This window comes from Ambystoma mexicanum, chromosome 2p (genome assembly GCF_040938575.1).
Source record: "Ambystoma mexicanum isolate Mex_15411 chromosome 2p, UKY_AmexF1_1, whole genome shotgun sequence".
Lineage (NCBI taxonomy): Eukaryota > Metazoa > Chordata > Amphibia > Caudata > Ambystomatidae > Ambystoma > Ambystoma mexicanum.
In genome coordinates, this window is record NC_090923.1 from 465496805 (window position 1) to 465521162 (window position 24358).

The following is a 24358-nucleotide window of genomic DNA, read 5'->3' on the forward strand; positions in this document are numbered from 1 at the left end:
CACCAGCCAATAGTGTGTCTATTGCCTTAGATAATTCCGCCTCGGACAGTGGATGATCGAGTGCCTCCCTGGTCTCTGCAGATAATGCTGAGGGCGGGAGACTGTCAAGGAAGGATTCGATATCTGCCGTAGGGGCGGTGTCAGTGTTAGTATAGAGCAATTCACAAAAGTAGCAAAACCATCTTTAATATCCTGGGAAGAGAGGGCCAGTGTACCATTCCCTCGCTCAATTGCTGGAATATGTGGGGCTCCCCTCTCTTGATGGATCAATCTAGATAATTGACGGCTAGGGTATTCACCCTCGCAGTATTGTCTGGTCGTCTAAGAACTTGGGCTCACGATCTGCTTGAGCTCGGAAGGTATCTGAAGCTATCCCAATCTCGCCTAATGTGGCAGAGGTGGGGGATGAGGGGTAATGCGTCTCCAGTCCCGCCAGTAGTAGCTCACTTTCCTCAATGGATTTACAAATCACTCTAAGGATCCCCGCCTCTTTCGCCAAAGCAACTCCACTAATGTAGACTTTAAAGGTCTCCCATAGGGAAGCCTGAGTCTCTACTGACTGAGTATTGAAAGAGAAGAAGTCATCTATACTGTACCCCAGTTCAGATTCGAACACTGGGTCGAGCAGGGCGTTTGGCTTCAGTCTCCATGAACATGCCCCCTAACCGATCTCCCTCCACCTCAGTGAGACTGTAACTGGCGAGTGGCCTGAGAAGGTTCTAGGTAGGATGGTCATTTGCGCAATAGTTCTGATAAGTATATCAGTGAGTAGCCATCTATCGATTGGGGGTGTGAGTCATGTACCGATGAGTAGAAGGAGAAGACATGGGAACCAGGGTGAATCAGTCTCCATGCATCAACCACAGCTAGAGAAGACTGCAGTTCTATAATGGTCTTTGGGGAGTTGACAGGTTTTCGTGTCAACTATGGTATTGAAATCCTTGCTCCACAGTATGGAAATGATAGGGATACCAGCTAACAGGGAAGAGAAATGGGAGTAAAAGTTGGGATCATCAGTATTAGAGCCATATTTATTGAGTAATACCACTTCCCGTCCAAGAAGTGTGCCGAATAGTAAAATATAGCATCCCAGAGGTATATATGTGTACCTGGTGGGCAAACTTGAGGGATCTATGAATATGGATCATAATTCTATGGTGGTGGGTGGAGTAGGTGGTATAGTAGCACTGGGAACCCCATAACCTGGAAAACCTATCACACCCAGCAGCCAGCGCATGTGTTTCTTGTAAGAAAAGTACCTTGACCTTGTGTTGTTCGATGTACAGTTGCAGTTTACGCATTTTAACAGGTTACCCAATCCCCTAATGTTCCAGCTCATACATACTATGCCTTCATCCGCCATGAAGATGGCAGGCTTGTGTCAGTGGAAGCTTGACCCAATATACACTTTGCTCAGCAAAATTCTGACCAGGTCCAAAAGAGTCAAAACACGGTCCTCATTCTTCCTGCTGACCACCTGAACCTGTTTGGATAGAGAGGCCACCTCCGATCTAAATGTAACAATATCATCCTCTGCCAGGCCGACCCTAGACACCATCTCCATCACCCGGGTATCGGTCTTCTCCATCCGGGATTGATAGAGCTGATGGTCCCGCTTGTGGTGTGTGGCCCATTTAAGTGTGGGCCTGTTGCCCCTTTAAGAACAAGTGTCATGACTGTGTCATGATGCTCCTCAAATAAAAGGGGCTCTGCTGGCATGTGAGAGGTAGTGCAGCAGAGCCCCAGGAAGTGGCAACTTGTGTCTATGGGCCTCATTACGACCCTGGCGGAGTGGGTTTACGCCAGCGGTATTCGCGGCGGACCCTTCCGCCCTACTACGAGTTCCCGTAGCGCCATGGAGCCGTTTTCCGCCTGGTTTTTCCGGGCGGAGAAATCCATGGCGCTACGGGACCTTGTTGTTAATTACGCCACCGTATTTTACGGTGGCGTAATTAACGCCTTCCCCACTCCCATTATACCCTATGGGGCAAAAATGGGAATGGGGAAGGGTAAAATGGGGATTGGGGATTTACCGCCCCGCCAAGGTCGGAATGGGGCGGTAAATCCGCCAACCCCCATGGCGGTATTGGCAGCTTTCCGCCGTGCTCCATGGTGCATATTGCACCACGATTTCCGCCAGGGTCGTAATGAGGGCCTATGTCTTTTGTCCGGTGATCCGACTGCTGTGTGATCACAGCCTACTGTAGCATCCCCGGCCTGAGTGCCCCCAAGCCGAGGATGCGATTCACTGGTTGACCCCAGCCACTGTCTCCCTATCCGGTGTTCCGGATATTGCAGGGTTCTCCCTGCCGTGTGGTTGCTGCGAGCCCACAGCGTCACTGTCCAGCCAGGTGATCCCGGCACTCAGTGCGGCCCGCCCTGGTGACCGGTGACAGGCCACCACATTGGCAACAAGGGAGGTCTGGGCCCCGCAGGCGAATGAGTGTGGGCTGCTGGAACCCTGTGTGTGGCTTCTTGAAGCGGCATCACCCCCATTGGAGGTAGCAGTGTTGGCTGCTGCGGGTGGCCTAGGGCCCCGTGCTGTGTGATTGCCAGCCCGCCTGGTGCCTGTGAAGGAAGTCGAGGTGCAGGGGCCACTGAGCAAAAGAAGATCAGCTGAGGTGGCCCCGATTAGTAACGGCATCGGCCGCATGCTCCGGGGAATGTCAGCCGCCACACAAAGAAAAGGGGCAGAGCATGGTGTTCCCCGTGCCGCAGCAGTGAAGGTAAGTGTGCATTGGGCTGCTGGAGCCTCCCTGTGAGCAGGTTGGGTGGAGAAGCAGGTCCTCGCGCCCCCGTACTATAAGAACAAAGGCCACAGGTGGAACGCCAAGGTCAGCTTGCGACTGGGCCACGGCAGTGAATGAGAGAATTCTGTCGGCTACAGAAAAGAAAGGCGGGCGTGGCCCACAATAAAGCCACAACAGGGGAACACTGGCCCGCAATGGCCCGATACATTGACAGTACTTTATTTGGTTTGGGGTGAAACTGAGGAATTTGAAGCCTGTGGCTGCCCTGAAAAGGGGGCGTGGCCTACAATCACCTGGATCACAGTGAAGAAAAGGCAATGGTCGTGCCACGCAGGTAGTACGAGAGGCCTCAAGGTGGCACGGGTGGGGTCTGAAATAAGGCATCACAGCTTTTCAGCTGTTCTCGCCCCTGGAAGAGATCAGGGCAGGAGGGTGCAAAGTAAAGGGAGAAGAAATGTCTCTGCTTGGGAGTCACTGACATGGATACAAGGGTTGCGGCTCCACGTGAGTACTTGTGTGCCCTGGGAGTGAGAATGCCTGTGTTGGTTGCCTTGCCCGTGGAGCAAATAGTGCTGCAGTGTGGACAGCACTGCCAGATTCTTGCCTGGGGAACCCATATGCCCAGAAGGACCGTCAAGTGCCAAACACCCCTGCAGGGCCCATCAAAGCAGCTCTCCGTTTTACCAAGGAACCCCAATGGGTAGTGGCTCCATAAGGAGCACATGTGCAGCCTCAGTGACTTCCAGACTGGTCCATCAAGCCAGGGGGCCATCACCACTGAGCGCAAGCTAAGGCATGCCCAGTAACCATCATGGGGGATGACGACAATGAAGCCCCACACCGCTCATATCATCAAGCTTTGTGTGAAGTGCAGTGAACCCCTCTTGCATATATTCCATCATCTTTTGGAGTTCTGTAGGCTCAGTAGCTATAGCGGGGGGCTTCGATCTGCGGTTGGGGTTCACTCAGCTTTGGTGTTGACTTGGTGAACATGTTGATAGAACTCTGCTTTCTGCTGCTTCTTTAGTCATGACCGCACTGGGATATATAAAGGCTTGAGGCAGGGCACAATGATGTGGAGATGACGCTGATGCGGACAGAGTGAAGGCCTAAATCAACAGAGCAGAGCAGGTCGCAATAGCAAGGTATCAGGTGTGGCACGGGAACGCAAGTATCCCTGGTGGTGGGGGTCCACAGGAAAGCTGAATCAGGGGAGCCAGGAGGAAGGAGAAAGGGCAGACCCACCTTTGAACGTACACCAGTTTGAGGGTGCAGATCAGGTTGTAGCATGCGGACATGATCTAGCAGAGTCTATCTCAGATCCAGGGTATTTTGTGGGCTAGGGCAATCAAACCGCAGAGCATCACAGGAATGCAGACCTCAGGGATAGACTGAGTGTTTTAACGTAGAGCTCCGATTAGTTGGTCATAGACAGATATGCACAAAATAAATTGTTGGGTTGTTGTTGCCCCTAACGATCAAGCCAGGCTGTCTCAACTCACACCCACTATGGTGTCTTAATTGCCACACCCTCTGTGGGGCAGAATGGGTTGTATCCTCCCCAGTAAACTGTGCAGTGCCTCAGTGACCTCAGGCTCCTATATGAGTCCCTCCACCACCTTGTCTGAAAATGGATACGAGTTGCAGTGAACCAAGGCCTGCAAGCGCCGGATGAATTCCAAGCAGGGCGGGCAGCACCTCATCAAGAGAGTAAAAAATGTGTGAATAAGCCCACTAGGGGGATGACCCGCCCCCCACCTCTGGAGATGGTGCAGTGGTAGGGGTGTATGGGTGCAGTCTCAATGGTTTCTAAAGCCCTGAGGAGCCCAAAGCCACTTTCGGTTATTGCCGACGCTAACTTGCTTCACTCTGTGAAAAGTGGGTACAGCTGTGGGTTTCTGTGTAAAGGGAATTCGCCACCATACTCCGGTCCATACTCCACACATCTCCCCTCCGGTCCGAGATAGCAATAGCTTATACCCACTGGTGGTTGTAAAGTGGAATCCGTGAAGGGCTGTTGATTGTAAGTTTAAAAGACACTGATAGATTAATGAGTCGCAATGACCAAACTGAAGAACCTCAACAACATAGAACCTTCGAATCTAAACCATGCAATGCCATATCTAGAAATGCTAGACTCCAAGCCAGACTTGCAAAACTATATGAACAACGCGCCAGAACACTGACCGCATCTAACCGTAGCAAACCCATAACTAATAGGGGCAAAGAAAAACCACACAGTCTATACCCAAAGACACAGATTGCACGTATGCACACTTCGGCCACAACCCAGGAAAAGACATGCACACCCCCATCCACCAGCCCACTTCTAAAAGGTGCACCAGTTAATGCTAGGTCCTTGATTGCTCATGCCATTGAGATTGCTGATCTTATCCAGACCAAAAATTTTGACTTCCTGGCCATCACGGAATCCTGGCTACACGCCGCAGCAGGACCAGCCATTATGCTAGCAACCCCCAAAGGCTACACCATCCTAAGGGCAGACAGAGGCAAAGCCCGCGGAGGGGGCATAGCCCTTATTATTAAATCCAACCTATCCATCAGGCTAGCGCCCTCGAACAACACTAAATCATGCGAAAGCCTAACAGATAAACTAGCTATTAACAACTCCCAAACCCTCGCTATCCACCTTATTTATAGACCTCCAGGCCCTATTGGAACCTTTGAGGAGGACATCTCTACCATCCTATCGCATAACCTAAAACAATCATCACAAGTCATCCTGCTTGGGGATCTTAACCTAGGCTTCAATGACCAAAATGACCCACAGGCAAGTAGAGTAGCCAACCTACTCTCTGAACTAGGCTTCTCACAAAAAGTACTTCACCCCACCCACAACAAGGGTAGAATACTCGATTGGGTGGCAGACCATAACTGCAATGCCTCCATCCTATCGATCTCCCCACTAATTTGGACAGACCATCTCCTTATAACATTTGCTCTAGAAACGATCAGACCTACTACCACCTCAGTCCAGCCAGCACCATCCATCCCAACCAGGAACAAGAAAAACATCACCCCGGACAACCTACTCCCACTCATCCTCCCCACACTTAATTCACTACCAGACAGCCTGGACCCTGAAACACTAGTGAACGAGTACAACAAAGTTATGTCCTCTGCCTTGGACATAATTGCACCACTCAAAGTGAGACGCAGCAAACCCAAAGCCCACCTCAACTCCTGGTACACCCCCCACCTAAAAACTCTTCGCACCAAAAAAAGACAATGCGAGGTCGCATGGAAATTACAACCATCGGAAGAAAATAAGAGCACCCTGAGAGATATATCTACCCTCTACAAAAAGGAAATACTGTCGGCCAAACGGGAAACTTACAACACCAGAATAGCCCAAGCCAACTCTAGCATGAAAGAACTCTTCATTGTCCTAAAGGAAATAGAATCCCCCATCCCAGTGCCTGACAACTGTGTCAAAGATAAAACATGGTGCACCAACATTCAGCAAGCCCTAGCTAATAAAGTAATAACTCTCCAATCTAAAATTGGCACGAAAAAATCCTTGCTCAGTTTCGACACTAAGCCCAAAACAGCCATCACCCCGCCTAAAAATAACACCAACTACCCTTGCTTCAAATTCTCCAAAGTATCTATTATTGAGACAGAAAAAATCATTCTGTCACTCAAACCATCTAACTGCCAGGGGGATCAATGTCCACCTCAACTGATAAAGGACGCAGCTAGAGACCTGGCTCCCTTAATCTCAAAACTTATTAACGCCTCATTCGCTACAGGGTCCATACCAAGTAACCTAAAAGAATCTTGGGTACTACCATTGCTTAAAAAACAGACGCTAGACCCTGCCATACCCACGAACTACCGCCCAATCACCACTGTGCCATTCCTCTTAAAAATCATAGATAAAGTGGCGTACTCACAAATACAGAAACACCTTGAAAACAACAATTTACTAGGAGTACGGCAGTCTGGCTTCCGTCCCCAGCATGGAACCAAAACTGCCCTCTTAGACCTAAAGGCGCAAATTGATGAACTAAGGGATCAAGGCAAACCAGCCTTACTCCTCCTCCTGGACTTATCAGCCGCATTTGACCTTGTTGACCACAAGGTCCTTTGCAGGCACCTGGATATAGCCGCGCACTTCTCAGAAGAAGCCACAAATTGGATCCAATCCTTCCTCAATAACAGGACAATGAGAGTCTTCTCCACCACTGCGGCAGCAGACTCCATCCCCATCACATGCGGTGTGCCCCAAGGATCTTGTGTTTCGCCTACACTCTACAACATCTTTACTAAGCCCCTTTTCGATGATCTGGACCTTCTGAGTATCACCTACACTAATTATGCAGATGATACCCAGATTCTCCTACCACTTACCGGTGATTACGACAAGGATTTGGCCTTGGTGAACAGAGTGTATCTCATTATCCAGGCATGGATGGCCACACACGGTCTATGCCTGAATGATGACAAAACTGAAATCATCATCCTGGGCACACCCCCCACCCTCAAAAAACTGGACCCCACTTCTCCACCTTTAATATCGACAACAACCAAATCACAATCGCCCACGCGGTAAAAACTCTGGGTTTCTACCTGGACTCCCCCTTTCTTTCAACAAACAGGTCAATGCGATGGCTTCGGCAACCGCCTACACCTGTAAATTGTTAAGAGCAGGCAAACACTTCCTATCAAACGATAGCTGCATCACACTCGCGAGAGCGCTCGTGTTATCAAAACTGGACTACTGCAATTCACTCTATATTGGGGCTAAGAAGGAAGTCATAAAAAGAATTCAAATTCTGCAGAACAACGCGCTTAGAGCAGCACTTTGCATTCCCAGGAGAACCCACATCACCACACTCAGACGAGCTAACAACTGGCTCTCTACTCAGGAGAAAATCCAACTAAAAGTTGCCTCTTTGGTCCACAAATGCCTTAACAACGCCGCACTGCAGTACCTATCTGCTAGATTCACCAAACTAAAACCAACAAGACTTACTAGATCTGCTAATTCCAATAACCTATCTATACCCAGAGTCAAACTGACTAAAGTCGGTGGCTGCAGCTTTCTGGTGAAAGCAGCTCAACTCTGGAACTCCCTATCATCCACCTTGAAGACTGACCAACCCTACCTCACTTTCCGACACAACCTTATAACGTGGATCAAAAATGCAGACACACTTTAGACCATCTACAGCCTGGACTTACTCAAGCCGAGGAATTTCTGTTTAGGACTGTAAATACATGCTTTTACACTTTTTACTTGCTGTATATTCCTGTATATTTTGTTGTTTATTATTCTTGTTCCTCTATTTGCCATGTGATCTTGTAACTAAGCTTCGAGCTGTCTTATAAAATGTGCCCGGTTACCCCTGGGTCTGGTGCGCAATATAAGTAATAAAAACAAACAAACAAACATAAGTGATGGGGCCTGCACACGACCTGCCATCAGTCCCACGGGAGACACAGGGTACGGGTGCCCAACTGGGATAAGAAAGGCTACCCTCACCAGCATGATTATGGGGGGGCTTCAGAGCCCCGATTGGTCCCCAGCGGCACCAGGACTCTGCACATACCTTCTGCAGCCTCGGATGCTCTAGAATATGGTTTTGCCTCGAACCGGTCAGGATGAGGCAAGGCAGGGCATCCAGTGTGGGATCCGGGGCAGGCCGCCAATCCGCCGTGATCCCCGGCCCTGCTGTAATCCAGCAGTCAGCTGTGTTGGGTGTCCGGAGAGGCAGAGCAGCCTCGTGATGCTGCACCAGGGTTTCTCCGCAAGTTTCGGTCCCCCTCACACGTGTTGCGGGGACCGTCGATCAAATTCCTGGTAGCAGCTGTGTGGTCCACTCTCAAGGATCAGAGTCCCATGAGGGCAGAGGGGGCCTCCCGCAACACAAACTGTCTGATTTGGGTTGGATACTAGCACGCGGTTCACCAGAGGACACGGGTCCTCCCACTCAGTGAGGTATTCACTGCCTCACTGGCATCTGCAGCAGCTCCGTAACATAAGCGGTGGAGGATGCATCGCCATTTCAGTGCGACGCGCCCCTGGTAGCCCCCCAATGCGGCCTCCGGAAACCCGCTCTCTCTTTCCACAGGAAGTCGCACAGCGAGGATGGGCCAGCCAGGCCGCACCCCTTGATTTCACATTGGTTGTGCTCCAAATCGAAACAGCCTCCGCACCAGACCCTCAGGTAGCTTTGTGTCTGGTATTCACAATGGGTGGCAACACCTTTCAGGACATCAAGCAGCACAGGATATGGCCCAAAGTAGAGCTACAGAATCAGGCAGCCATTGCTCAGCTACGCTACTGCACACCCCCCTTGATAGGATTTTAACTTGCCAATATGGTTAAAATTCTATCCCCAGTCCCATAGCTTAAGCTTACTTTAAAAGTCTCTTCTGATGGTGCCCAAATCAACCTCCCAACTGAGGGACCAGCCTATTTCTTCAACACCCGTTCATTTTGTCCTACATACACTTGAAACAGGTGTTTCCCAACATACATCATAAGGGACCCCAATAGGCACAATAATGGGGACTCAGGTGCCTTCAAAGTTATAATAGATGCTAGGCGAAACTCTACTCTTAGCGCCTCAATTGGCACGCATTTCCAGAGACCTAAAAGTTCCCACCAAATGTTACCTTCTAGTTTGTGTAATAAAGTCACATTAGACATGAGGGTAGCTTCCAGCCCATATATAATGGCCGGAACTATGCTCTGTTTGTAAATCATCAGCAGTACTCCCTCGATGCTGTACCAAGCCATTTCTCCAGTGAAGGTCCTCAAGATGGCGGTATAGGCAACTGTATTTCTTTCCTTAATTTCAATGGTGTCCACGTACTTATTATCCGATCTCATTTATATTTAGATACTGGGACCCTCTATATACCAGCCAATAGGATGTATGGACGCCTTAGCAAACCCTGTGATCCATTGAGTATCATAGTTTGAGTCTTGTCCATATTAATTATCAACACATTTTCCAAGGCATACTTTGTGAGTTCATAGAAAGCCCTTCTAATGCCCACCATGGTATGGTCCATCAGTACCACATCATCGTCATATGACAGCCAGTGGATCTGGTGTGTGCTGAGCTTAGGAGCAAAGCAACAGGCTGCAGCCAGCCTAGCCAGAAGGTCCACCAAGTAGAGATTGAATAGCATGGATGCAAAGACGCATTCTTGTTTAACCCTTTGCTGGCTGAAATCCATGCTGTACAAGCACCCATGGTACTCAATCTCACTTCGACACCCGTTCTCTCGTGGAACTGCTCTATGGTATGATATAATAGTTTATTTATATAGCGCCTATACATAATGTGTTTCAACATTTCCAAAGCCGACTCTGGTATATCCCAAAACAGTCGGTCTCTAATGACCGTGTCAAAAGCGGATTTAAAATCCACGTAGACCAAGAAAAGAGGAGGTGTTCCGTTCTTTCTAGCCTCTGTAGTCAGCAGACCCATCGCAAGTTTGTTGTCAGATGTAGAGCAGCCAGATCTGAAGCCCGTTTGGAAAGGGGACAGTATTTGCTTTAAATGTACCCATCTTTGTAAATCCCTCAATATCGAAGATGCAATGATTTTCCCGGTTACATCAACCATTGATAGTAGACGATAGTTTGCTGGGTCGTTATGATCCTTGTACTTATAGATGTTTCTCAATACTGCCCTTCTCCATGACTGAGGGATGATCCCTTCCTGGCATACACAAGAGAACAAAACAATCAGAATTTCAGTCCAGACCACCAGATTCCCTGTTATCACTATGCTGACCAGGCACTCAGAAATTATTGAGCTGTAGAGGTACCCCTACCTCCACCATTTCGCCCCTTTTACCTGTATGCTGGAAACCAGAGTATGTGACATACGCAGAACAGTTGAACCAACAAAGAGAAGAGTATGGACTCTGTGCAGTACCAGTTAAAGTACCAATATCTAAGAGAATCTGGGAGGCAAGGTACCCATTGAGAAAACCATACCTGCATACAAGAAAATATGATGACTGTTTGAATGAGATTCCTGAAGAAGCAGAGCCAATAAACGGCAAGGACGAATGGTAAAGACACCACCATTGCCAGTTTATGTCACACAGAGCTGAGATGACATACATAGAAGAGATGCAGAGACCAGAGAATGCAGATATTCTATAAGGCATCAAGAAAGTATGAAGGATAAGTGACATCTTGCGATCAAGGTGAAGAAGCTTGTGCCACAGAAACAGATGAAGACATTGAGTCATTTTACACGTGTACAGATGCAAAACAAACGCAAGCAGACAAAGTAATCTTAAGACTACCTTATAGTGAATAGATTGAGGCAAGCTCCAACATATAAATATATTCCTATGGACAAGTAAAGGATGGATGTTTCCACTACGCTTTATAGCAGTGCTGGACAGTAGCAAGAAGGCCTCATTTCTCGTGTGTCGTAGTTAAAAAGCAAATTGAATTACAAAGTGAATCTCAACAGATGAGGCTGGACGAGCCAAGAAGCCAAGGTCTTATCAAACTGGAGTGAACTTGCATTGGATACAAAATAGTGTGAAAGAACAAAACTCCTGTTCAGAAGGCATGAACATAGCAAGGAAGACGTTAGAAGCTTATTAAAAAATAGTATTAAACACACCAAAAGGCTCGATTCCATAGTGTCTAGTCATATGGAAGCATGAAGTTGGACGAACGAGATGGTCGCACCTACGCACGAGAGCAGACGTGCTTCTCGCTCCCTAAATTTATCAGAGCTAAGAACACTGTCAATGCTGAGCTTCAAAGGCCTAATTGACAGTAGACCACTGAAGTGATGATGGATTGATATGCTAATTGGTGGGAAGCAATAGTTAAAGCAAGCTCACCAGCACCTGGATGGCCAGCCTGCATGCTGCTAGACGTAGATAGAAAAGTACTGACGGAGGTTAGAGTGCCAACCAATTGTAGAGGACCATGTATTTAGGGGTCCTATAGTTGTGTACACCAATGGGACGTTGTGTATTTAGTGACGTTCATAGTGGTCATTTTTAGGGGAGGCCGTAGTTGCCCCACCTGATGTTAAGTAACCAATCACAAATTAACACTTGTTTAGACTGGTATGGATCGTATACTTAGATATTCACTCAGAGCCAATCACCCATACTCATAGCTTTTTGTAGTTTGCAATGTAGGATGACATTAGTGCATACGTATGTTAACGTAATTGATGATGAGTTTTTCTTATAAGATCTCGTTTTTTACTGATAATGTTTGAGTAAGAGGATTGAGTGAGTTCGTTGATGTTCGTTATAATCCCTGTTTTAGATAATTGATGTTAAAACAGTCATCCTTTTTATTGATGTTTAAATAAAAATCTGCATCCCCATCTATCTCTAGGGTAATTGCTGCTCATCAAAGGGGCTGGGCTATGTAGTTCAGAGCTTTTGAATTAAAGATGATATATTGTCCCTATAGGAACTAAGCTTAAAACCTTTAGTCCCCCTCAGTCCGGGATTTGCCCAATACCCAGACTTCCCACTAAATGTTTTGCTTATGTGCTTTATCAAGGTATCCTCAGGAATTGGATTTGTAACTGTATATTTTTTTATAGAAAGACACCACCTTTTTAACCATTTAACCATTAGCCCCGAAACGAAAGTGCAGAGCGGCGGAACAGAAGTGGCAAACATCAGGCTCACCCTCTGACAAACTGTCCTGCCACCTGCTCCAACAGCAATACAGACTCTCCATCTGTGTCAAGAAAAAGGCCCACATACAGGCACGGGTATCTGGTGCATCGAGCAACATGGCTGAACTTTTCAAAATCTGCAGGAAACATGCCAACCCTTCTGCAGTCTCCTCCTCCCCTCTTCCCAGGCCCTCTGCAATGCACTGGCCACTCACTTCACCACTAAAACCTTATAGCTGCCAAAGACTGGAGGCCAGAGACCAGAAGGCAGAGATGCTGCTGCGAGACTACCATTTGCAGAAGCGTGGCAGGGGCACTGTGTCTCCACGGAGCCAAGACGGGTCCGTGTATGGGAGGCATGCTGATCCCCTGCAGAACCTGTGAATGTGGATGCTCATTCCCCAGGGCCGTTGAGACAGTCCAAGAGTGTCCAAGGGGCAGGCAGGCGGTGAGACCCTGACCTCATAACGAAGAGCTGTTGTGACGGTGAAGCACAGATGTCAGCGCGGTGAGTGAAATCATTGCAGAGCCAGGTTGTGATGAGCGTGATACAAAGTACCATTAGAAAGGCATAAGAAAGAGGATCGTGTTTGTCTGAGTGTTCGATTGAAGTTAAAAGGGAAGAAGTAACAGTTTAAGTGCAAAACTGGTGAAATGCACATGTGTGAAATAATAACTGCAACAAAGTTGGACAATGAAGTGATACAAGTGTAAAAAGAGGCCAGAAGCCTGTGGAAAAGGTACAAGAGGCAAAAAACGAAAAGACAGTGGGCCTCATTACGAGATTTGCAGTAAAATCTCATCAATACTGGGAGGGTGATAATAACGTGTCCGTGTAGGCTTGACGCCGCAAATAGCTGCTGATTACGAGAGTGCGTGCACGCGTGTACCGGCAAGTCGGTAACAGACGTACCGCCATGCCGGTAACATCCCTCAAACCCCCGATAGTGGCATCATGAAATGCGCTGATACCTCCTCCACCTCTGACCACCCCTAAATAACGGACCCGCTAGTACCGCTAAAGGTATGACCAGGTCCGTCATCAGCGGAACCGGAAGTAGCGTCATTGCGCCGGAACGGGAGATGCACCGGTGGCCATCTTCAAAAACACAATCCATTGCAATCCTTGATAGACAGGACCTGTTCTGGCAAAATACCATACACACCTTGAAGAAGATGTCTAAAGCTACCCTTAAAGGCGCTCCCCGCCAGAGCAAGGCAAGATTTACTGACGAGGAACTAAATATGTTGGCTGACACTTTAGCAGAGCAGGCAGACGTGGTATTCTGCGCAGACCTGAGGCATCCGGCACAGCTCCAGAAGAAGCAGATTTGGCAGGATGTGGCGCAGAGGGTCAGTGCGATTGGCACCATGGCACGCGCCGTGAAGGACTATAAGAAGCGGTAGGATAATCTACGCCTACGAGTAAGAAACATCCTGTCTGCAAATCGTAGCCAGGGCCAGGCAACAGGCGGTGGGGCCCACTCCCCCATAAAGCTCACAAAGTGGGAAGAAATGTGCAGCACCACAGTAGAGATGGAGGGTATTGAAGGGGTTGGTGCAGCAGAGTTCGAAGTACCATCATCAGCTGATGAAGGTGAGTGTCCCCACAAACAACTGACATGCAAAGTACAATGTTGGCCAACAAATGTGATACATGTCCCATCATTCACACATACACATATCCCTGTCTAGATGCTGGCCCCACCACTGTCACATCAACATGCATGCTCCATGCTGCACCCGTACCCAAAACGCACCCTGTCCGCCAGAACAACAAGCCTGCAACGATCCACAAGGCACAAACTGCACAGACACCAATTAATGCATGATGCAAGTACTACCATCACTGATGCCTTGCCTCTCTTTGTCCCCCACAGGCACGGATGGAGACAGAAATGACCATGAAGCAGATGCCCAGGCCAGGACACCTGCCGAAAGGGCCAGGGCCAGGGACGTTGGCACCAGGTCATCTACGTCCAGGGGCAGTCGGATGGTCTGAGTGCCACGCAAGCCACACACCAGTGCACCACCATCTTTAGAGCCCGCAGCATAGGACAAACAAACACCTGCTGCCACACCCCAGGAGTCAACCGTCACACAGGACGTGGCCACAACCGTTGAATTGGAGCATGATGGAACACAGTCGGCTGCCACGAGTTCTGTTAGGGAGGTAGCTGCATCTGCGCCCCATAGTGGTGATGAGGAAGAGGGCTCTGAGGAAGAGTACACTCACAAGGGAGGCACCCTGGCTGAGGATGCAGTGCAAACCCCAACCCCCCAGGTCACCCCACAGGTCATGCCACAGGGCACCACTCAGCCTGAGTCTGGAGACGAGGGCACACATCTGAGAACACCCCCGTATTGGCCACGTCATCAAATGAACCATCCACCGCGATACGGGACATTGAGGGGCGCATGACACGGTTGGAGGGCCAGCAACAGGCGATGTGTGAACTCGTCGAACAATATATTGCAGATGGGTAGGCAAGTAGGCATGACATGCGTGCCAACACTGTGGCCATCATCAAGGCCGTAAACAGGAACAGCAAGCGGGTCCATGATGGTTTTGCAGCAGTGGCCCAAATCCTGGCCAGAATAGCTGACAACATGGAGCAGTGGCGTCCAGCGTCAACCAAGCCGCAACCATCCACCTCATCATCTGCCACACCTGCCAGCTCTATGCAAACCAGCCCTGTGTGCAGGTCCCTGCAAAGCATGCAGTGCACTGAAATGAAAACCCCTTCTCAGAAGAGGACCCAGAAGTAGCAGGGGCACCCTGCATGTGTTGACTGCAAGTGCATCATGAACAGGGTCTGGATGTGTTATAATGCAGGACATTAGATTTCTACAAAGGGTCCATGTTAAGGGCTGGTCCACTGAAGACAATGGTGACTGTATTGTTGTGGGTTGTGTACTCAGTAACTTTCCTATGTTTCCGAGTTGCTGGAACTGCTCCTTGGATTGCAAGATGAATATTGTTCTCTGATGACGTGATAAGGACTGAATAGGGTAATGTCATTCTTGTTTTTCTGATATTATTTTTCAATTTATCTGCCTTTGTGTTGTATGTTATTTCTTGTGATTTACCTGTTTGTACTTTTGTGTTTATGTGCGCCTAGATGTCTGCAGGCTTTGGCACGATATAAATAAATAAAATAAACACATAAATAAAATAAAATAGTAAATGGGCTGGTAAAGAAGTAATCAAGAGTTGCCTTTTTCCCCACTGCCTTCCTAGTGAAGTTTCCCGGCACATCTCCAGTCACACACCCGTTCAGCATGCAAAGACCCCACATTTTTCGAAATGTCATCCAACACTGGCCATCCACATTTTGAACTCTCTGCCACATATTACTCAGAGGCTGCATATGATGTGATGGACCCATTTTTTACTTGTCGATGCTGTGAGCCTTGAAGTTTTTATTATAGACCTGTCCCAGGTTGTTTGATATCAGTTTGTTAATATTAAATACAAACTCCCCTGTATACTATTTGTGTTTAGTCCCCCACGAGGATCATACACGTTGACCACCAGCATAGAGTGCTGGCCACCAATGCTGCAGACTTTAATTTCCTCAACCAGTTGGGGCTATTTGTCATAGTTTGTACCACAAATTTGTTTTTGACACTGATTATCAGGCCACCCACAGTCTCCCCTTTATGGCTTTAGTGGCCATAGCTTTAACAATTATATACCCATCCATAATAACAGGCTTAGTTAGCCTCTTGCAATAGGAAAACATCATGGTCAAACAACAAATTATGGCCCACACCCGTATCTATGTAGTGGAGAAGGCCATGGCGTTCCATGTCAGGAGGTGTAGAATCAAGGACTATTCTGTGCCTTTCCAGGCCAGAATTCAGTTAGCCATCCCCAGTCCAGCTTCTCCTTCACACATGTCGGCTTGCTCCTCAGCAGCTGGGTTATGTTTCCCAGGTTGGGCCTGATAACACTTGTAGAGGCTTTATCTTCACAACTCCTCCTTGCATCACAGTATTAGTCTCCTTTGGGCACACATGTGGGAATATTTGGCTTGATATCATAGCTTTGACTCTGGTTGACTCTGGCACTCGTAGCAGTATACAACCAAGGAGATCAATTTGCCATCTCCATCAAGTTCAACATAGTTGAAATCCCAGGATAACAAAACCCTCAATTGGGGAACAGTATGTTTAATCTGCAGTATGGCATTTCCGTTGAGCAATTTTCCTTCACCACCCGTAAAGAGGTTGCTAATTTTAAAGCTTTTCCAGTGACCCTCCAAAATGTTACTTATTTCCTTATTGGACGCGATGCCATTCGGGGAGGTAAACATTAACCCTCTCAGCTCGTCATCATTTTACAATCAGGAGGATTGTTCCATGGCAGCCAGGTCATTGGCCTCACAAGGCAGCACTTTAGACTCATCATCACTGTCATTAACATGCTCAGCCTTATCCATTGCAATGTCTTTTCCCATTGGCGGCGTGATAGACCAGCCAGCTTGTCAATGTTCTGGGCTTTTTCTCCATTCTTTTTATTTTATTTTAGCTTATGTTCTCTTTCTTTTGTTTTTACTTCCTTCAGTGGACACAGGGACAGGAGAGTCAAATATTTTAAGACACTCTGCTAGGGGCAGTATTATATTTCAGGGTTTCCAGACTTTTCTGTCGTCGTCTTTCTTTAGGGTCATAAGGAAAATTGCCGCTTCACCCAGCCCATCCTCCACACTGACGTTGATTATGTCCCCTGTATTTAAGGGGCCCCTTTGACTTTCTCTCACCAAGTCAACATTGTCAGATACATTTATAGGATTCTGTAGGGCATTTTCATTCAGTTTTTATAACGAAGATCTTTGCTCCCCAACTTCATCATAGATCCTGCCAAACAAATTGCTGTGTTCACAGGTAGTTATTTTCATGGGAAGCTGAGCTGCAATCCACTGCTGTGTAATCAGTCGCAGTTGTCACAGATGTCCCAGCAAAAGAGGACAGGCGCCGTAGATAATCATGCTTTTGATGGGCCTGTCTCATCTTCTTTCTCTTAGGCCTGTATTGCACACTGCGGGCGTCTGCCACTGCCTCAGGGACCACTGCTTTCTCTGTACCATTTATTTAGTTTTGCAATGAATAACATAATTCTAACAGCAAGTTATTGTTATTGATAGTCGCAGTGTGCTGTGCCTGACTTTCAGAGATGTCCTTACTCAAAACTATAGTGGGAACTTGGGCACCCATTTCAGCTGCATACCAGTCTGTGATTGTCCCATAGAGTGATTCCTCCCCGGGGCAATTTCTCTCTTGGGGGGTATTCATCTGATCATTTGTCGCGCCGGTATATTGTTTCCTGTGCGATTTCTGTTAATCTTGGTGCCATTGAGTTTAGAGCGAAGGTCATATTTAGATTTCTGTTAGTTGTGTGCCGGGATGTCCATGATGGGATTTGTTTGCCTGAAGTAATAAGTACATTATAAGTATGCAATAGTTTGCCAGACTAGTTTAAGTAAAGAATACACTTACTTCTTTTCTTTTCTCAAGGGGCCTATTCTCTGAGGGCACACCTGTGGTTTCCCTCACTTTTCTGCAGGCTGCAGACTGTAAACCCACTTGAAATCACAGAGGTCCTCCATTCAAGTTTTACGGTGGAAGCTGGGTACGATGTTACAAGCCTTGCCACTAGGTAAGGAAAGAGATCCAAAAGAGATGAAATACAATCCTGCTCTTACCGACAAGTGTCTATTTCTCCTTCCAATGCAGTCTGACAGCGAGACAGCACTCACAGGTGCACTCTCTTTGTGTGTGCGCATGCTGGTGAGTATGACAGCTGGTTTTATTCAGTTCAGTATTAATAGGGGGCGGGACCCAGTTCACTGACAAAGCACCACAAGGAAAGCTCTTCTCTCCATTTCAGGAAAGCGAGACAGCACTTAGAGGTGTACTCTCCTGACATAAAATTGAGTTTGCTGAAATCAATACAAAAATGCCACGATTGATCCAGCTTCCCAACCAACACAATGGGAGATGACCAGGGACTGTGAGGTGGTCCGATAATATCCTTCTTGAGCATTTATTCAACCTCTTTTTGTATTATTTTCTTCCTAGCTTCTGGGATTCATTAGTGTTTGAAATTAATATTTTTTCCTTGTGGGGTTCTGATATCATGAACAACCCTACCTGGTTTTTGTACAAATACTTTTGAGAATTGGGTCAATACATCCTTAACATCTGCTTGTTGGGAAGGTAACAGATCAGGAGAAACCTGGGAATTTTCTTTCTCTGAGTCGGTAAGGAAAGTGGCCATAGTGATAGTGGTAGCTTCACTTGGGTCTACGTTCCACTCATTGAGTAAATTAATGTTGTAAACTTGGGTCTTTTGTGTCCTGTCGGGGTGTGAAACAAGGTAGTTCAAGAGACCGTTCCTTTCCATTACCTTGTATCGCCTGAACCATTTCAACACCATCTTATACTCAGAGATTGGTAAAATAACTAATACTGATTGTCCTACCGTGAATGTACAGGGAATGTTTTTTTGTTATAGTCAGGCCGTTGATGATTTTGGGCTTGTCCCAGATGTTGCCGTACAATTTCTTACACTGTTGCCATATGTGGCCATATTTTCTCTGTGGTTAGAGAAATTGATAGGATCAACTCTTCTCTCCCCTCCCAAGTTTCCTTTACTATATAAAATACACCTCTGGGGTTCCCTCCTACAAAGGAGTTTGAATGGGGAATATCCCAGATATTCTTGGGGAGTCTTTCCTGCTACAAATAAGGCCCAAGGGATCATCACATCCCAATTTTTGCCATTGACCTCTACCAACTTACATAATATCTGTATTAGTATCTGGTTAAAATGCTTCGCCATCGGTTTGAGGGTGGTATACCAAGGTCCTTGGTGTTTTGATGTTAAGCATGTCTTTCACCTCATACATTAGGCAAGGCATAAAGGTGGTACCTTGATCCATCTCTTTGGGAAACCCTACCCTCAAGAAGAAAGGCAGTAAATGCTTTAATATTTGTTGTGTGGTGTTATTTCACAGCGGGAAGGCTTCAGGAAGCCATGTGGCATAATCTACAATTACTAAGATAAAATGATTGCCTAGTATGGATGTTTCTAGTGGTCCCACTATATCCATGGCTATCCTTGAAAACGGGACGTCAATGATGAGTAGTGGTTGAAGGGGAGCCATGGGAGCAGGGTTGTTGTGGTTTTCTGACAGATCTTACATGTCAGTACAAAGCTTTTCACTTCTGCAAATCGTCCTAGCCAGTAACATTTCAGTGTTTTCTAGCTTTTTGTTTTCCCAACTCCTTGATGGGCTGCAGTCAGATGGGAGTGGGCTAGTTCCCACAAAACCATTCTATCACTTTGTGGGACCACATATTGCGTCATGGACTCCTTCAGAGTTCGCATTGTCCCTATATAACCTCTTTTGAAGAAGAAGAAGGGACCAGCCTAACACTGTCCATCATAATCCATAACCACCATGGCAAAGGCCTCAGTAAGGATGGGTAATTTCTTTGGGCGAACATCAAATCCGTGTCTTGGATATGTTTCTCTTTTCTGAGGAGATCTGCTTCCCCAAACCCCTGTGAACCTTTATCTTTTTCTTTCTGTGTATCTACCTCTTGGAGAATAGGGAATAACAATGTTTCTAATACAACTTGGGCTTTCTTTTCTCTCTCTTTTACGGTATATGGACTATTCCCGTGATTGTGCCGGAGGACTTTAACATCACCTCTATTATCAGGATCAATGATCCCTGCCATCATATCTAATCCATATCTCCAAGCTAGCCCAGACATTGAGGCTAGTCTTATGTATGTTCCTTTGGGAGGGGCTTGGGTCAACCCAGTGGAAATTAAGTGTCTTTCTCTTGGTGGAATTATCATCTATGTGGTGCTTTGTAAATCAAAGCCAATAGATTATGCAGTAGCCACCATAGAGGCTTTGGCATTGGGACTTAACTTAGTAAATTGAATGGAACCCCAACTTTTATCACTTGGTCCCAATTTCATTCCTGACACCATATGTGGGGAGTCAGAAGAAGGGTGCAGACTCTGATTAGCCATTTCATTATTGTTTTATTAACAAAAAGAGTAATGCCTATCTTTCCCTATACAATGAGGCGTCCCTAACTAACAAAACTAACTAAGGTGCTCATCAGTCATCAGTCAATGGGCCTCATTACAAGTGTGGTGGTCTGGAAATAAGGGTCTGCCTGCAGGGGCTGTTGCTCCCGGCAACTCTGACCCTACCGGGCACAATGGCCCCTGCAGGTAGTGTTTTCATGGAAGCAAAGGCACTATTAGCAACAGTGCCGGTGCATCTGAGTCCCAAATCCCGTGCAGCACTATGGGACTCCACAGGAATGGGGATTTACCAAATCTGACGCTTGACTGCTGGCACCGAAGGGACCTGTAATGTCCCGGTGGCAATCGGAAGTCAGGCGCCAGAAACAGTGTTTTGGGGTCAGCAGCAACCCGCCGGTGGAACTGGTGGGGTACTGCCGACCTCATAATGAGGCACAATGTCTTGAAAATAAACAGTCCACCATTCCAATCTAACCCTTTTCTGACCCTTCCACTAGCTTAACAACTAAAGACCAGGAGAAAGTCTCCCCTCTGCCCAGTTTTGGTTTCTTACCACTTGCATTCAATATTTGATCTTTAAATAGTCTCATGTAACTCCTTTTATGAGTTCATATAGTTCCTTCAATACATTATTGGGCTTTTCTTTCAGCTCTTTGTATCCTCTACAAAGAGTTGTTCCATTCTCTTTCCAGGGATCAACTCTCAGATAGCTATGTCTTTCTTCTTTATTACCTCTTTTTTTTGTACACACTTCAGTCTTTGGTTTCTCTCTGTTCTTTGTTCTTGGTACTAAATACTTTTCCACTCTTATTCTCAAGCTTCTCTTTTATGACTTCTTTTTTTATTAGGATTTCCTTGTCTTTCTTGATATGAGTTGGAACATTCCCATAACAGATCTCATTCGTTCCTCTTTATAACCTTGTTATATAGCCTTCCTCTTGACTTAGACTAGTATGACTAATCCAGTAATTATTCTCGTTCACTCTTCTCTGGGCCTCATTACGGGAGCGCCTATTACGAGGAGCGCCTATTACAAGGTTCCCTTTGCGGGACTCGGAACAGATGTCTGGTAAAAACAGATGTCCTTTCCGGGTCCTGCGAGGGGAACAGGGAGCTAATAACGGCCGTTATTTACGTACCCGTTATTACCTCCCTCCCCATTCCCATTGAGCCCTATGGAGGCTCAAATGGGAATGGGGAATGGTTCCTTCAAGGAGGAATTACCGGGTCCTCCAATGTTGGAATGACCCGGTTAGTCCTCATTGAAGGAACTCGGGTTGGAGCCCGGTATGGAGGCAGCCATGGCGCTAATAGCACCATGGCTACCTCCATACTCGTAATGAGGCCCTCTGTAATAAAGTTATAGGGGGTCATTATGAGTTGGGCAGTAAGGGTTAATGGTCACCGGTAAGGACACCGGTGCCGTTAAACACTTACCGCCCTATTCCGAGGTCCCTTAGCGGGTCCCACCAGGAACGGCTGGTCTGACCAGCAGTTCTTTACGGGACCCGTTGAGGGACCTTGGAGCTAATAACGGGCCCTCAATTTGCGGGCCCGTTATTAGCCCCTTCCCCATTCCCATTGAGCCCTATGGGGGCTCAAATGGGAATGAGGAATGGCATTTGGAATGTGGATTTACCGGGTCTGCCTAGGTCGGAATGTCCCGGTAAGTCCCCATTCCGCCAGACCGGACCTGGACCCGGGTTTGGAGGCAGCCATGGCGCTAATAGCGCCATGGCTGCCTCCAAACTCGTAATGGCCCCCTTTGTCGTCTGTCGTAACTGGGACGAGTTTGACCATTCCAATAATGATTTTCATTCACACTTTTTTGTGAAAATGTTTTGATATCTTTCTTCTGACTGGGCCGAGTGGGATCATTCCAATACTGATTCCCATTCACTCTTCTTTGTAACAAGGTTATAATATCTTTCTCATGATTGGGACGAAAAGCTACGTTCGAGACGGGACCGTATAGTGCTCGTACATGCGGTGACAAGGGAAGACATGGCACAGCTCAGTGCCATGAAGGTTACAGCGCAAGGGCATTGAGAATCCAGACACCCTAAGACTTTCACGGCTGTTTGAGGATTCCAAATTCCAGCCGGCATTTAAACAAAAAGTTCCAAACTCAAGAGAGTAAACCTTCCGCACACGAAAACTCTTCTGATACCCCTGCTACTATTCATAAGTTGGCAGTGAGGTTGGCACTTCACAGTGAAAAGAGCCTTCCTTAAAGAACTGCCCTATCTTCCTTGCATCAAGTCACACTAATGTACATGGAATTACTCCAATAATTGTAATGGCAATTGTTGTTTACAGAATATCTCCCCCTGAAGAATTTCCCGTTAACAACCCTTTCGAAGGATAATGGGAATCAAACATGTTAGGTTTTTGGGTTTTTTGTCTGTGAGAAAGATGTCACAGTTTCAATAAGGCATCAAGAGCTGCGTTGTACCTAGAATCAATAATAGAATCTCAGTATTAATATAAGAGATTGAAGATTAGACATCAGATTAGTGGTTTGACCCAAGATGCTAATGTTTTATATATTTTTTATGTTATATGTTTTGTTTAGTATACAATTGGATGTTTTTGTTTTGTAATGTTAATAACAACTGCAAAAAGTAACACTTTCTTCAGTAACTGTTTTTTGTTTTCTTGTTTATTAATGGTGCAGGTTTCTGATTCACGAGTATATAGAACTTTATAAGTCCTATCTCAGGACTACTTTCTTCTTCATCTGTTCTTTATTAGTTTTTCGATCTCAGTTTCTTCTTCTCTTTTTTGTTCAACACATTAGGATTATGGTGGTTGACAGTCTGTTTTTTAAAAAAAACTTTTATAATATAAAATTAATTTTGTAATAAAACATAGCGATATATATATTTTTTCAATCATGGTTGTAAGTGTAATTTGTTGCAACTAAGGAGGGCAGGTCGCAAGGTTTCCGAACAGTCCAATTTGGATCCTTAAGGGCAAGTTGGTGAGAGGAGTTAGGACCCTTCTTTTTTAGATAGTACGAGTTCCATTGGGCACTGTCCTAAGCCTCTCTAATAAAAAAACCCAGGCCTTTGTAAGTTCAATGGGACGAAAATGAGCAATCACATAATGATTCTCATTCACTCTTCTTTGTGACAATGTTATAATATATTTCTCTTGACTGGAACGAGTTTGAGTATTCTACTAATGATTATTAGTCCACCTCCTGGGTCTCCCATTTTCCCTATTACCTGATGTTTTTAGGGATAACGTCCCTGGTTTTCCTAATCATTCAGGGTCAGCTCTCAATCCCTCCAGCTAGGTCTCTGGTGTCCGTTCCATGTTTTTTTCTCTGCCTCTTTTTGATATATGGCAGTTCAATATTTCATATACAAGCTAATTCCATGTTTGCAGATACCTAACGGTCTCAGCATTGTTGCTGGTACCTTTGGTCCACCCCGGGCCTTCTGTGGTCATGACACCACTTTCTGTCTCGCTGAATTAGGAAGCCACACGTCTGCCTCCATTTCTTTCTTACTTTCTGTCTCCTCTCTACCGGTTGTAGCACATCTCTCTCTGCTTCTTGCACTCTCACAGCTGTAGGACGCTGTGCATCCAGTCTCTGTCTTGAGCCAGCGTTCTAGCCCTTTTGTAATTTATGGGTTCTTCCCTCACGTCTCCAGGCTCCTCCCCATTCAGGACATACATAGACTTGGGGCTTCCCCCGGTGCAACTCCTTGCCCCGTTCTTTCTGTCTCAAGTGGTTTCTTCATTCCTCCATACATCATCTTCTTCATCCCAGATGAATGGGAATTTATATTTAAAGGAAGATTTGTGGTTTTTGGTTGACAATATGATATGATAGTTTATTTATGTAGCGCCTATACACAATGT